Source organism: Lissotriton vulgaris, chromosome 12, assembly GCF_964263255.1.
Source record: "Lissotriton vulgaris chromosome 12, aLisVul1.2, whole genome shotgun sequence".
In the NCBI taxonomy this organism is placed as follows: Eukaryota; Metazoa; Chordata; class Amphibia; order Caudata; family Salamandridae; genus Lissotriton; species Lissotriton vulgaris.
The window spans coordinates 600,223,909-600,240,381 of NC_141700.1; the positions used below are offsets into that span (position 1 = coordinate 600,223,909).

Sequence of the window (16,473 nt, forward strand, 5' to 3'; positions counted from 1 at the left end):
AGAGGAGATGTGCAGATGAGAGAGGTGGCGATTTAATGAAACCTCAGATGTACACTGGGGGGCTCAAAATCCACAGAGGTCAGCAGAAGTAACGTGCAGTGGGACAGAGTGCTGCTGAGGAGGGGAGATGTGCCCGAGGGAGATCACGGGGCCGCTGCAGTGAGGGGCGGGCTCGCTGGAGGCCATCCTCACTGCAGAGGTGTCACAGGGGAGATGCTCCGGGTATTATTGGGGTAGGAGTAGCGTAGAGCCCAGTCTCGAGCACGGCCACGCTAATTGAAAACAGATGCCCGTGCGCGCTGCAGCTCGCTCCTGCAAGGTGGATGCCAGCACAAGAACGAGTGTAATAAAAGTGCAGACCGATTTCTAAAGGGTATCTCCTAAAGCAGTGCTTGCGCGCTGCACTAGGCTCGACCTAAAAAAGGAGGTGTTGTGTACAGGGCCAGACTGGGATTGCAAACCAGCCCTGGCAAGTACGTCCAACTGCCCCCAGGGTGCTGGTGGCAAACACTGCTGCTGCGCTTTTGTTACAAGGGGGCCGATTTTGCAGTATTGCTACAAAATCGGCCCCAGAAGCCAAAACGACCCCACCGGTCCAAAACCGTCCCCCATCCTTCCTGCCCACCAAGAAAACGCCCGGTGCCCGGTACGGCCTGTCCATCCCTGAAGAGGAGTGATGTAGGGGGCTATAAGTCTGCTAGTTCTAAGCGGGACACTGCAGACGGGGTGAGCAACTTGAACTACTTAGATGAACTGTGTACTAGATTTTAATTAATTTTGAAAGCACATATTAAGCCACTTTCAAATTGGTTAGACATAAATTAGTCTAGTCTGGTCAATATCATTTAGTAAAAAACTACAAATAGCTCACAAGCCGAACTTACAGGTGCTCATTCTGGAGCTAGGGAGAGCGTGTCTGGTGTATATTCAGGATCTCATAAGGAGGATGTTGGTAATCTCATTTCTACAGATTCATCTTCCCAGTTGCTGACTGATTCTTTAATGAAGTTTAAAATCCACATGTCTGGCTGGCTGTCGCAAGAGGACCGGCCAAAGGGACATGCGCACTTTAAACATAAGTGCAGAGCTCCCTGCTGCCACTCAGCAGGAATTGCCCGCCCTGTCCTAACTCTCGGTTTAGGACAGGTTGCTGAAACCTAAAATGCCAATAAATAAACTTTACCACCATTTTCTTTTTCAGCTTCTCTGGGGCATTATTTTAGCCGGGCGACGCTCCTCCGCTCTCATGGAGGAGCCTCGCCTGGCTCTTAGCCAGCTTTATTTTCAGGAAAAGCAGCATTGGCAGGAACAGGATATATTGAATTGGCCTCCTTCTGCTTTCCCTTATGTCTTAATCCTGCCTAATGTCCCCAAACTGATCCAGGAAGAGATAACCGATCAATTGATTCACAAGGTGTTTCACTGGTTAGGCAAACATATGGGATTTAGCATCATGTTTAATAATTAAATACTTATGGCTAGAAGGATTGAGTGGGCTGAATCCTCCCCTAAAGTATTGTTGAGAAATTGTATGGTAGTGAATTTTAAACATCCAAAAACAATATGTAGTCTTTTAGCCGTACCAAATTTTTCCTTCTCTGGACATCCTCAAATACTTTCCCTTCCACTTGGATATTGTTATAAACCCCTGATTACTGTATCCCCCTGTATTTCTGACCCGGTACTTGTCCCCACCTCCAGGTCGTATTCAGTCCATCCTGTGTCTGATTATGTTGGCCCGCCTCTCACCAACAGATTTTTTGCTATGGAAATATGCCTGGGTGTGACTGACTCTAAGATAAATCTGGGTCTAAGCCTTCGTATAGCTGGGGCGCTCGGGATGCCAGATCATTGGAAGTGTTATTACGGATACTATATGCTTTAGTAATAATCCCGCAGATACAGGTATTGTATTTGAGAGTTCATTTCCCTCTAAAGAAATTGGGCAGGATGTGGGAGCACAGAGTTATAGCACAATAACCAAGACCCAAGGAAAATGTTTCTGGTTACAGTTTTCTGTTTTGGATTGTTGCTTGGATTCATAATAATTTGGCCCAGAAAGACTGGGTGTCTCTGATTTACTAGTTTGACTTTGTTCTTATGCAAGAAACTGGGCTATCACCCGGCTTGTATGTAGAGGTTACTCCTGTCATTCTATTCCAGCAACTCTTTCTACTTCTGGGGACCCAAAAAGTGGTCTTTCCATCTGGGCTAAGATTGGGGTCAAAACAGAGATAGTTCCTCTGGATTTTAACTGTTCTGAGATTCAAGTAATTTAGGTGATTGGTTCTCACAGTGTTAGTTTGTTCATTAACTTTTATAACTATGACATTTCCTGTTTCACTAACACAAATTTCTTATCTTTATTTATGATATTTGATAAACTTATGACTGGACAAAATTCTTCATTCTCAGAAGGGATTAGGGAACTATGGGCCAGATGTATCAAGATATCGTTTTGCGATTTCTAAATAGCGATTTTTTGCGAATCGCTATTTAGAATTCGCAAAACGGTATGTATGTACAAAATCGCAATTTTTTAGCGATTTCTTATTATTCTTTATTTGCGAATTCGCAATTTGCAAATTCGCAAATAAAGAATAATTTCCAATGCATTCCTATGGCCCAGGAGGCCCATAGGAATGATAGTGCAATAATTCTCAAATTGCGAATTCGCTATTTGCTAATCGCAATTTGAGAATTATTTCAAGGGTGCAGGGGTGTCTCAAAGACACCCTGTTGCACCCTTGAAATCTACATGTGTGTGCATGTGGCACACATACATGCCCTATGGGCATGTATGTGTGTCACATACCACCCTCACAAATGCCAAATAGGGCATTATTAAAAGAAATCACAAATTACCACCAACTACAAGTTGGTTCCTTAATACAAATTCGCAATTCAAAAATGTTTCATACATATCATTTAAGGAATCGCAAAATTTGTGATTCCTTAAATGCTATGGCAAAATAAGGAATCGCAAATTATTGCGATTCCTTAAATAGCGATTTTTTGATACATACTGAAAAATGCAAAAAGGCAGTTTGCGAGTCGCAAAAGCCTTGATACATCTGGCCCCTGATGCTTTGATTTTAATGTCAAACTTAATCTTCCAATTAATGATGTGGACACCTTTTCTTTTTATTGTAATGTATGTTTGATGTATGTCCTATCCAATCATAGAGGTGCTGAGCTGAATTATTCCAATATATCCTCATGTGAGATCTTATAAATATCCATGAATTCGATCATAACATCAGTCTAGGATTCGGACGCTCCATGGAAGAGGGTGTGTATCTATAATTGATTATATGTTTGTTATCCGTGGACTGTTACAGTATCTGGTCAAATGTGACACATTGGACATAATTTTTAGTGAACAAAATCCTCTGGTAGCTACATTTACTTTACCTTTGGGTTTCAGGAGAGGCGCAACTATTGCCCCAACAATAATGGACCTAGGATAGTTTCCCCCTTGATTGAACCCACCAAGCTTTTGAACTGTATAATCAAATTAAATATAGATATTTGTAAGGCATGTTTATTTGAAAACCATCCTGGGAGGAGCTTATGTGGTCAGTATATTGTTTTATGCAATCTAATATACTGTTTATTACTTAAGCCTCACCGCAGACCCACGCCCCCAGTTATTTTCTGGTTTGATATATCCAGCTCCCATGCGAATAGATATTTGCGGAAAGCTACGACTACTAATTCTACTGTAGTTGCAAAGGTTTGGGCATTTTATAAAGAGGCCTTATTTAAAAGAAAGTTTGAAATACAAAGGGATAACTGGGAACGTCTAGCTGTTGTAGCCTCTTAAGAACACAAGAGAGCTTTAGAGAGCATTCAATGATCTAAGAGCACAAAGTTAGCACCCCTCATATTGAGCAGCCATATCACTGGAGACCAGTGGGTGACGCATTACAGTAAAATATACTTCAAACCTCCCTATTGTAGTGCCGCTATCTATTTTTTAATAGTAATAATATTGAGAGGCTCCATTTCATGTAGACTAATTGATTGTTTCCCTTAATCAAGGCACCAGCTCCAAAGCTTTTGGATTAGATCGGGTACCTATTGATATTTTTAAATGTAGGGCAGATTTATGGGCACCTTTGCTCACTAACATATTTCTCAATTTAAAGCGGACGGATCTCCCTCAATCTTGGTTAAATTCCATTATAGTCCCGTTTTTAAAAAGGGTAGTCGTACCGACTCCAAATGTTATAGACCTATCTCCCTAATTGATTCCACTGTTAAGATAATGGGGAGGGTCATTTTTAATAGAGTAAGAGATTGGTTACATGACAAATGTTAGAAATTGAGTTCTTGGTTGGTGGAGGTATGCACCCATGCCAGGCAGGAATCCTCACTCTAGTCAAGGTATGGTGGTAAACACTAAAATATAGCCTGTGCTCACCCTCTGGTAGGTTGGCACAGAGCAGTCAGGCTTATCTGAAGAGGCAATGTGCTAAGTATTTGTGCAACACACACAATAACACATAAAATACACCACAAAAAGACTCCACATAGGTTTACAAAAATAGGATATTGTATTTTCAACAAAACAAGACCAAAACAATAAAAATCCAATAAAGACTTTTCAAGTTACAATAAAATGAATTAAGGTAAACACAGTGCAGGAAAGACATTAGCTTCTATTAGGTTCCTTACGGTAATGCTAAAATGGGCTTTTTTAACGTTGGAGTGTGCAAGCAGTACTCCAAAAGTCTGTTGTGAGTACGTTTATGACCGGTCCATTGAGACCGATATATTTGAACTAGAACTACAAGCCTATGATGTTGCGCATGTTAGTTGCAGAGACCTCATGGGTTGCATTGTTTAAAGTACCTTCCTCTGATGCAGCTGGCTGCGTCGGTGCATAGTGTTGATTCTGATCACATGGGCAGATGGAGCGGACGCAAATAAGCTTCCCATTGCCAAGGCAACATGGCAGGGCCGCGTTGAAAGGGCTTCCTCTGCACTGCAGCGTCTGTTGCAGAAACAGGGCTCTCGGTCCCAACAGCACAGAGCGCTCAATCTTGAGCAAGGTAGGGCTGTGCTGGAAAAGGGGCTTCCCTCTGTGCTGCGGCGTTTTTTGCAAATTATTAACAAGTGAAATGCTTGTTCTTTTCCCAGGGCACACTGGTGATCCAGCATGCACTGGTCTTTGCCAACGGTACAGCTACCAGACTCACGAGTAGCCGAGTCCCACAGCAACAGTAGGTAGGGGAAATATTTGGTGGCCCTGAGATTTCAGGAACAGGGAGCTAGCCCTTGTAGATCACTTTGGCAGAAGGCAGAGTCCAGCTCTTCTTCAACAGAGCAGGCTGAAGGGCAAAAACAGAAAAGCAGTCCTTACAGAACAGCAGTCCAGTCGAGTCGAGTCCTTTAGGCAGAGCTTAGTTACAAGCCCAGTAGTATCTGATTTCAAAGGGTTAGAGACTCAGTACTTATCCCCACAAGTGCCTTTGATGCACTTGATGACTTTAAAGCAGCTCTTTGAAGTGCACAGGGATCCCTTTCAATCAAGTCCTGTCTGCCAGGCTATCTGTGTTGGGTGAAAGGGGGTTAAATCACTGCTTTGTGTGAGGACAGGACACTACCTATTGAAGTGTTGGTGAGCCCCTCCCGTTTCTCCCTGCCCAGGAGGACCCATCAGAATGCACAAGTGCTCAGAATACAGATGACCCTCACCACACTGGGTTTGTGGCTGTCTAGAGGGAATACACAAAGTGTAGCAGTCTCCCGTCCCAGATAAGAACAGAGAAATGTCCACTTTCTAAAAGTGCCATTTCTAAAACAATATTGTTAAATCCAACTTCACTAGTGAGGAGGTTTTGCCATTGCGATTCCAAATATATGAAACATGAAAAAGCTACTCTTCTCTGATCAGGAATAACAGCTTAAAGAGTGAAAAATGAAATAGGCTACTTGTCACTACCAGGACATGCTAAACATACCAGTACATGTCCTAACTTTATTTACACAGCATCCTGCCCTTAGGGCTACCTAGAGCCTACCTTGGGGGTGAAGTAGGTGTAATAAAAGGGGAGTTTCAATCTTGCGGAGTAGTTTTCAATGGCAAGTCAAAGTGGCAGTAAACTGCACATCTAGGCTCTGCAGTGGCAGGTCCGAGACAGGTTTGAGAGGCAGCTTCTATGAGTGGCACAATCAGTGCTGCAGGCCCACTAGTAGCATTTAATTTACAGGCCCTGGGTATATGGTACAGCCCTTTACAAGCGCGTATAAGTAAATCAAATATGCCAAACAGGTGTAATCCAATTATACTATGTTTGAAGGAGAGAGCTCATGCACTTAAGCGCTGGTCAGCAGTGGTAGAGTGCCAAGAGTCCTAAGGCCAACACAAATGAGGTCAGAAAAATAGGAGGAAGGAAAACATTTGCAGTAACCCTTCAAAGAAGGCCATTTCCAACAACAGCAATGTATTATCTCCTTATCAGCACGGGTTCAGAGCAAGACTAGGTGCAATGGAGCAGTGCCTCAATTGTCATTTGATAGTAGACAAATACAATATAGTTAGAAGGAGTCCATTGTATCTGGCTTTCGTGGACCGGTCATCTGCTTTCGATAAGATAAATGGTGCCAAGGTGTGGGCTATTTTACTGGAGTTGGGGCCTGATTCTACAATTGTTCATTTTTTGGCACATCTGCATCAAAGCTTAACTGCTTGGATCATAGTTGGATCTAATTGTGAACTTTCTGAGCCTTTTATCTTACATCGATGAGTGAAGCAAGGACGTATGTTAGCTCTGTTATTATTTCTTTTATATGTTAATAAATTTAATAGTTTTCTGAACACCGTTACTCAAGATGTCCCCTATGCCAATTCTGTTCCTGTACCGTTACTTTTATATGCGGATGACGCTGTGTTGCTTTCACAAACTTCGAACAACTTATGGCGTTTGGTATGCCCTTCTGAATTCATGTTGGGTTTAGACCGGTCAACTAATTTTACTACCTGACTCGAAGATGCTGGCTAAACTATATATATATTGAGTGACTTGAAAATGTTTGCTGCAAAGGACTCTACTCAGCAGACATAGGGAGATTGACCTGGCCATGCTACAGCAATAGTAACACATGGATTTAGTTTCTGAAACCCGTGTTTCCCCGGACCAAGAATATCTCGGGTCAAATTTGCCTGGTCACATCAAATTGAATATCAAAGATTTAGACTGTCCTATATACCCATTTATAAATTTGAGGGGAAATGGAATCAAGCTCTTAAAGGAAAGTCTGCTTGTCGACTTTGTGGACTTACAACTGAAACTCTTATGCACATTTTATGTCTTTGCCCTAAACATTTGTATTTAAGAACATTTTACTTGTGACTGATTTTTAACAAGGCAAAAATAAGATCCTTCCTAGAGGCTGCTAGATATTGCTTTAGAATTGAAGATAACTGAGATGTTTCAAGACTAACACATTTTTTTAGGCAAAGCTTATGAAGTGTTAGCCTCCTGTGTTTAGTAATTTTTGACTACAGCTTTTTCTTTTTAACATACACATGTCCAGCACTTTTTAATCACTACTTTCTATTTTTAGATTTGTGGTGGTTATGACAGTTTTTATTTTACTCTGTGGATTAACACAATAAACTTCTATAATATTATTAAACGAATGTTACTAAATCTCACACCATGGCATGCAGCCCTAAGCATGATTTGCTATGTACGGGGTGTGTCAAGGAAAATAGCCTTGAGAGTGTGCCAATATTTTCTTATTTATGTCTTGCATTTCATTCGAATAGATCTTGGGCAGGCAATGTAAGATGTAGGAACACTAAGCTCAAGCAAACAATATGTTCACTTTTCAATGTTTGCAAGGCAGTGGGGGCAAGTCGATTTCTTCCCTTTTAGAAATATATACAATGCGTACTTACTGCTAGCTATGCTAGTGGGGCATGGGGCTTTGCAGACTATCAGGCATTGCAAGTAGAGGAAAATCGCTTTTGCAGGCACCTTCTTTCACTTCCCCAATCAACCCCCATTACTTTAGCCTCGAGGAATTGGCTTTGCCTTATCTTGAGAATGTTATGATAGGGCCTCTATTGTTATGGCTTTCAGTGTGGAACAACCTTCAGGCCTCTTTTATTCAAAATATAATCAGTTATTGTGTTTGATGTTCTGTTAAAGTGTTCTTTATTTGATAACCATATGTTTATATGAAAAACAATACAAATTCTGTGAAACGTCCATTTATGGATAGATGCCGTGTATTACGGTAAACTCTGGAATTGAGAAAACCTTTAGTTAGAAACTATATTGCTCTGAAAATTAACCTCGGCCCAGAACCATATTTGTTTTACATATGTAAAAATTGGGAGAGAACCTTGTTGCTGAGATCAGAGCAGGTACTTTCTGTTATTTGGTGTGCTTTCCATGGGGCTATTTTGGAAATCTTAAAGGGAAGAAATGCACTTGTGACAATACGTCTTCCCATTCTTTACTGCACTTCATATTTATTTGTACGTTTTTTAAAACTTTTAGTATACAATATTTATTTAAAAAAAATTTAGGATCAATAATTTTAAGCAATACAGAGTTGCCCGTTGTTTCTTACAATTATTACCCAGGTTTGACGTGTGTTTTAGACTGGGTAGCTTTCTTAAGTCAACTATGTCGTATCGTAAAAGCCTGGATTTTGAAGTTGGGAGCTATTCACAAATTGTTTTGTATTTTATTTTAACTCTATGTATACTCTGTATGTTATCTTTTATGATTGTCTTTAACATTCGAATAAATGAACGGAATTGAATTGAACATGGACAAACAAAAGCACATCTCAGTTTCAAGGATATTTGAAGAGGCAAAAAGTACACTCCAAGTCATTGCCAAAGAGAAATCAGCACACATATTGGCAGCAGAGAAGCTATTAAGTATAGCCTATGAAAAAGCAAAGTCAAACAGACCAGCTTATGATTCTGAACCTAAGATAGATTGCCATCAGCTGAATGGCCCGATAGGGGACACATTTTGTGACACTATGGTATGAATTAAAATATGTTTGAAAAAAGGAATTGAGCTTTCTGCGAAAGTGACTGGTCCTGGAAATAGCTCCTCCATTCACTAAGAAAATGTAGTAATCGTGTACCTGTAGATGAAGCTAGATGATGTGGAGTCTCCTGCAAGTATGTGGTTGTCCTCATCGAAGGGTAATGAGGTGCCTGCTGAAAGCTTAAGTAAACTGTTTATGGTCTGCACTCAAACAAGACCTGTGAACAAAGGCGAGGACTTTCTCACCAATAACTTTCAGTTGCGTGTGATTCTGTATCAGTCAAGTTGGCCCCAAAAGTTGTAACCTGCCACTGTTCAGCACATCAATCATGATAACATGAAAAAATCATTACCACAAATCATTTAAAACACTTACTTGATAAGTGGATTCTGTTTTTAGCATAGCTATAAAGAATGTTTGCAGAACCTCTTGAAACGTTATCTTTATAAAACAGAGCAAGTGCAAGGCGGTGTGAAGCAGATAGCTGGTTGCTACATGAAGCTAAATGAAGCGTCAATCCTGCTCTTCAAGCACATAACTAGGGCAGCTGATGATGCTTCACATTTCAAGAAGGTGAATATAGGTCTAAGTCAATTGCCATCTGTGCATTGTGTTAATTTAGGAATCATGTATGATGTTCGTCAGGAGTTATCAGTGCTATTTCTTGACTACCAAAAACCTTCATTGATGGTCATGGAGCTGTCTGTCGACAAATATCAGTGTTTGAGGCAATGGTAGAAACGCAAGGGAACCATTCTTCACATGTGGGAAGGTCACAGAAGAAAGCACGTAGCAAGATATGTCACTGTCGGCAAGTCCAGAGACAACGAACTTGAACTGGAACAGTTTTTTAGAGTCTTGCAGAAAACTTACAGAACTGTTTCATCTTCAAACATTAATGTTCCAACCAACATGAAAGGACAATACAAGAAACTAATCAGTGAAGTGAAACTTTTGTGCAAGTAGCACTGATGGGAATACCCCAGGGATGAATTTCTATAGGAAATATTTTACATTGTTAATCATGAAAAACATAATCGGCTGGGAAATAGATTCATTAAAAGGGTCATCACACAGCTTATAACAGTGCTAACAGCATTGCTACCTCTTAACAAGGCTTTTCTGAGATGAATCTCTCATGCGTTTCAACAAGAAAATGGCTGTATATTGACACCAAGTTGTCTTTGTTGTCTTCCAACCATGCAGGACTACAGGGATGTAGAATTCCAATAGCCCGACGCCCAGGACGAATTGTTTAGGAACAGCAAGTTTTCATCTGTATTTTGTCCTTGGGACAATTAGGCCCAACCCCCTGCAGCAAAACCCCTTTGGCTGCCTGTTTGCATTACCACATTATGGATCAGGGAAGGGCACTGTCTGCAGTTAAGGAAATGTTTCTGTCCATATGTTAATGCTGTTCTAAAAGTGTTTATTAGGGTGAGCGCTCTAAGTAAATGTTGTACGCTCTGACTGCACTACTAACAGTGGTTCCAGTAAAAAAATGTGTACAAACGTTTTCAAAGTTTACTAATATGAGATTATGTTTAATGCTCCCAGAATACTCTCTGATTCGATGCAAATATTTGCCGAAGCTTGAAAGCAAGATTGAGGATTCTTGGCTTTCAAAATAAAATGTTCATCAAAAAAATGTAAGCAAGAAAAAAAAACATTTAGCTAAACTACTGTAAAATTTCAGGTACCATTTCTTTACAGCATCATTTAGTAACATGTGTTGATGCATACTAGTATTTCCCAAAAATATTCATAATGGAAAATCAGTGTAACCAGTTTCCATAAGCTTATGGGAAACAAAAATAAACAAGCATTGGCAAAGCCAGTAGGTCTGAAATCGGTGGTCAGCTTTTTAGTTTTGTCAATGTGTGAATTGTTTTGTCATGGATTTTTTTAAATCTTATTGGTGTGGCAGCTGCCGGGCCCTTGCCATTATAACAAACATTGGCAAACTCAAAACTTGTTTTTGGTCTCAAAAAGCACACACTGCCGCAGTAGTTACTGGCGCTGAACAAAACTACTCTGTGTTCCAACATGCTCCTTGTGAAAGAGCAGAATGCTGTCACTCACAGTGAAGCCAGCCGACGCAGAGATCGAGACAAAATTTTAATAAACGCAAAAGGTCATGGTCAACACCAGACCAAATTAGGGGCCCAGTTGTTAAAAAAAGGATCAAAAGTGTACCCATGGTACATGTCCTTGCATTAACACCTTAGCTGCTTTGGAACGTCCAGCTCCAGTGCTGAACGTTCCATTGCGCAGGTGCAGCTGGAACGTCCAACGGCCGACGGCAGCACTCCCGAGGTAGTGGTGCCGTCGGCCGCTGGTATAGGCGCAGCACTTAAGAGGTTAATTGCAGCTATGCAGCTTTTGTGAATTCCCAAGAATTTACAGAATTAGGACAAGAAATAATACATGAAAATATTTGTGAACTTCATTTTAGCATGAACAAATATGCCTAAATTTGCTCATGCGTAAACCTGAGTGTTTGCAAATTCACTTTCCCTCCAACCACTTTTTTCCCCAACTCTGGAAGAAGGTTTACATCTGCCCTTGCCGGGAGTACATTTCCAACATTTCTCAGTATGGGAAAAGATTAGAGAAGAGTTGTTGAAAATCCTTAAAACATGCAAGTTAGTAGGTTTGCAACGACTCAAAGGGGCATTCTAACCCTTGACCTATTGCTTACCACTGCCTTCAGCCTCAGTAATTAGATCTGCGGAAACGTGGCAACATAAGGATAAGCAAAGACTGCTATGGTATGAGCATTGGCATAATCAGAGAGGCCAGATCAGAGCGCTTGTATAATGAGATTGCTGCCATAATTTGTCGCCGCACTACATGGCACCAAAGGGACTAGTGGATTTTGTTACAGGACCAGTAGATTTATGAAGCAACCTGCCCCTTGGACAAGTAGATATGTTATTAAATTCCACACCCCTGGGGACTACCACCGAAGACATTCAACATCACCCCCTATGTTCAGTCACTGCTTCCCAAAGAAAACTGCTAATAACACTAGAAGTAAGAAAATGAAGAAATTCAAGAGCACATCCTATTTAGGTTATTTGGAGGGTTTTATGGACAAATACAGGACAATCCACCTGGTAGCGCACTCTACTGTGGTGTGACATTAAAAAGTTGGAAAAATGTGTGAATTCTTGAATTAGTATGTATGGTCTATTTGTCTTTTCTTATTAATAGCTCATTTTAATATTCTGTATTTATTTTGTCTTTTTTTCCGCATGTCTGTATTTTTTTTATTTAGTTCATTTCATTTCATTTACGGGTTTGGGAATCACTCAGTTGTTCCTCATTTTTGGACCACATGGCTCATACTTCATTTTGGTAACGTGACATCATTCTGTCAAATAAGAGCTACAACCTTCACACTAGTTCTGTTGATTTTGCCTGCCAGTATTTGTTCTTTTTTCTCTTGTGGAGGCTACCTTGTTTGCGTGCAGTACGCTGCAATTTTGCTTTAGATATTAGTGAAATAATACCTTGCTTAAAGCATATTTCTTACATTTTAAAGTAATATTATTTTGTGAACGTTGTTGCTTTAATCTCTGAGCCTTGTATCTTTTGGTTCTACCTTTACCTCATTCCTGAATGTCTATTTTAATAAATGTGCATTTGTTTCCGTGAAGGTAAACAAAAATGCCCAAGAAGGCTAACAACCTACACCTTTACTTTAATATGTACTGAGCTGAGAGGGAATCTAGACAGATGTTCATTTAAATGCACCGCTTTGGTCCTTGACAATTGCTTTGGAAGAGAAACTTCAACCCGTTATTAAGTGTTTTTGTTATGTGTGTCAGATTTTACTCAATGTTTTGCACCCTTTTGGTCCATAGCTGTCACTTAATATCGGAAAAAGTCTAATCTGCTGTGTGAAGCAGCTGCAAAAGACTTAAGAGGGAGTCCAATATGAAATCCTCTGAGGATGGATACATATTTGCGTGGCGGCCCCTGGCAGGGATTTGGCGGCCCCTGGCTCTATTCCACTTCCTACCACCCTGACCCCCCCCCCCTCCTGAGCTCCGGGGGACTCTGCCCCACCCGGACCCCTTCTTCCGAAGCCCCCACCTACGCTCCCTGCCCAGGGCCGCCATGAGCCTAGAGCCGCCCCTGGGCAGTTTCTGCGCCCTCAGCCCCCAAGCATGGCTGGGCGAAGCGGGCTTTGCCAGCAGGGGCCTCAGACTGGACTCAGACACACAGAGTCATCCAAATATCAAAATTAAGAAGTGAACAGTGAGATGGGCGCTTACAATATCCAGAGAAAAATAAGTGGAAAGACAGAAAGCAAAAGAAAGACGGAGTGAGGGTACACATAAATATGTAATCATATAAACTTAATAGGAGTATTTGTGTCGTGTGTGCATGATCATACAAACTTGATTGTTGGAGATAGAAGGGGGTATGTGTTTTTCCGCTTGCCTGTGTTGCTATAAACTTACTAGAAAAAAGATACACCTGAGATGGAACTGTGTCAATATAAAGTGCACACGTACACACACTATATCTTAGTGTGTGTTTGTACAGGACCAGTGAATTATTTGTATTATTACAAATGCGATGGAAACAAGTAGGCAGACCGTGTGTGCATGCATCTGTAAGTGTGTACGTTTTCGGGATCCTGCAAACTCTATACAAAGATGGGATGAATTTGTATAAAGTTACCATACTGAAACCTAAACAACAAGATGGGTGGTGTCTGGCTATATACGAACAGTGAGTGTCACTATGTCCATCTCCATATGCCCTGTACTTATCTATTCCACCATGTACAAGTCCACTGTCGATGGGCACACCACTTGTGTGTTTGAGTGTGTGTGTGAGTGTGCACTTTCAAGCAGTAAATAAACACTGTAGAAAGAAATGGATGGAGTATTAAAAGTTAATGGAGGACTAGGTGCATCTGGGCTTAGGGCATCACAATCTCTGTCCCTTCTCTGGTTCATAACCTTTTGACTTCTGTGGACCCAATCTCCAGTATAACTGGAACTCGGGGACCATCCACACTGAATCATTATTGGAATCAGGGAACCCCCACTGAGATATTACTGGGAGCCAGGGACCCAGGCCTAAGCATTTTTTCCGATTATTTGAACTGTAAAACCAAAATACACAAAAATACACGCATTTATCAAAATACAAAAATTAGGAAATATTTTATTTAATCACCAACGCATATATATTTTTTTAATCAACCTTTTTATTTTAATAGGAAAGTTAGAGCTTTTCTAAATTCAATTGAGTTCACTCATTGCCAATACTATATTTTATTTGATGCACTGGCATTGCTCCCACAAATCAATACAACAATACTAACTTAATTTTTAGCTTCCAATTTGAAATTTCTTCAAATGTACAGAACGTTTTAAAATTTCCAATTATACATTTTGCTTCCGTATTTATATACACTTTATTTATTTTTTTAATACTATTTAGTTTTCTAAGCAATCGCAGAAACCATGAGGAGGCTTCACGGACCCCCAGGGTACTCCGGACCACAGGCTAAAAACCAATGCTTAGACAGACTCAGACAAACATACTCCACTGTTCATACCTGTACTGTGATTGATTTTCTCTCAGCCCTGTTCACTTTTGAAAGGCGTTGGTATAAAAAAGCCAATTGTAAACTGCTTATTTCCATGCCCATAACATGTGATCAAGATGGATGTGTTAATTGTTAAGACTGAGTTCTCCTGTCTAGCGCTGTTTTTTTCACTCTTCTTAGTAGTTCATGCATATTGGGATATATATGCTTTATGTACTGTGTTTTTATGAATTTCTGTGATATCAAATGTATTGATCGTCGGGTCATTTCCGTGGTTTTAACTTCTTGTAATGTAAACAATAAATATATGTGATATATATTTTTAACATAAAGTGTTAGAGTGGTTTCCCTGTTATATATGGTTTAAACCTTGAGATGTGTGGAGAATGAAGAATGACAGTTTGAGTGCACTAGGGTGAATGGTACTTGAGAACAGGTTCTGCCCTGCTGAGAAATTTACCCAAGGGAATTCTCCTTTTCTCACTGCCCTATTCCCTTTGGTTGAAAGGGGCCCCTCTATTTTTCATACACTTTTGAAAGGCACCAGCATATACATTTTTTTTGCTTATAGCCACCTGTTCCCAGATGTTGGCCTCTACACAGCGTGACGACCTACTTCAATCTTTAGGCCAGTCCATGACTGTAATTAGTGTACGCGTCAGCTGTGTCATAGGAAGAAAAACAAAGTTTTGCCTGGCAGAACTGCATGTTATTGTTAGTGGAACATTGGCAAAAAGTGCAGTCACTAAGTGAAGTCATAGTTTACACAGGCGTAACATTGAGTAACACCATGTTGACATCTGTGGTCAGGCCGAACCAGACGGGCACAGCTATGTTGACATTTAACAACACAGTGGATAGTAAGGCCAGAAGGTAACACCAAACACTTCACCTTCCAAGGCTAGAAGTTGTTTGCTCAGCATCACTACTTTGCAAGGCTTAATTATGCCTCGGGAAACTGAAAAGTGGAAAGCATGTTCCTTACATAATATGGAGCGTTCATCCCCAGGTGAAAAGCTAGGATGCAAAGGCGGCTGTGGCTCATGGAAAATGTAACTGCATGCCAGGGCGAGTGAATAACACCGACCGTTTATATAGCTCACAGTACACGTCGAGTCATCTACTGGCACTTAAACCATAGGTGTTAGTATTTTCCCAATGAATATTGTCTGGAATCGGTGCGGACGCTAAGTCACAGCTAATATGGACAAAACACAAGACACCATCAGACAATGTCTAAATAACTGAGTACCAACCCTATAGAGATAAGGACCACAGTTTTCATGTGAATAAACTGTAGGTAAGTGGATGAGCTCCATGAAAGTAGACAACTTGCTTCCTACTTATCCCAGCACCTTGAGCAAACTGCACCCGACTACATAAACACAGTATAAGGACAAATGTGGCGAACACTGGTCGATGTCAGGAATGTTTATAAAGGGGTTCCTAAACAAGTGGTTTTCCCAGGGTAGGATGGGTGTTGCTTTAGTACTACGGAAATCTTTCCCGAGATCCGAACAGTTCTGCCTACTTTTGTGCAACGCATGGGAGAAAAAACCCTCCCAGGCTTTGGCCAAGCAAGAATGCTCTATTAACCTTGGTACTAATAGTGCTGGGCCACTGACGCTCATCACAGCTCAGCCATGTTCTTCAGTTTATATGACCATTAATACTCGATACCACTTGCCCAGGATGTCTAGGGAGGCCGATGTTTAATACTGAAAGAGTTTCATACATGGGAATATTCGGGCCTATACATGTCAGGGGAGATTGATCCTCTCCAAGGCCTGAGTCTTTTGATGTTACCTTTACTGTTTTACAAAAAAAAAAAAAAACAATTAAACTCCCTGGGAAAGACTTCAGTTAAGGGT

The 16,473-nt window shown here is 40.8% G+C and overlaps 1 protein-coding gene across 2 annotated transcripts in view; it reads right to left on the minus strand.

Annotated features, from left to right (window-relative positions):
• LOC147677813 (carbohydrate sulfotransferase 6-like) overlaps positions 1–16,473 on the minus strand; it is a 110,727-nt gene that overhangs the window by 79,904 nt on the left and 14,350 nt on the right. The window contains exon 1 of one of the 2 annotated variants that reach the window (XM_086945465.1): positions 4,858–5,078. The exons of the other annotated variant lie outside the window; for it this stretch is intronic. The gene's annotated coding sequence lies outside the window, so the exon portion shown is untranslated. Of the gene's footprint in view, positions 1–4,857; positions 5,079–16,473 lie in introns of those variants that run through there. 2 annotated transcript variants of the gene reach the window in all.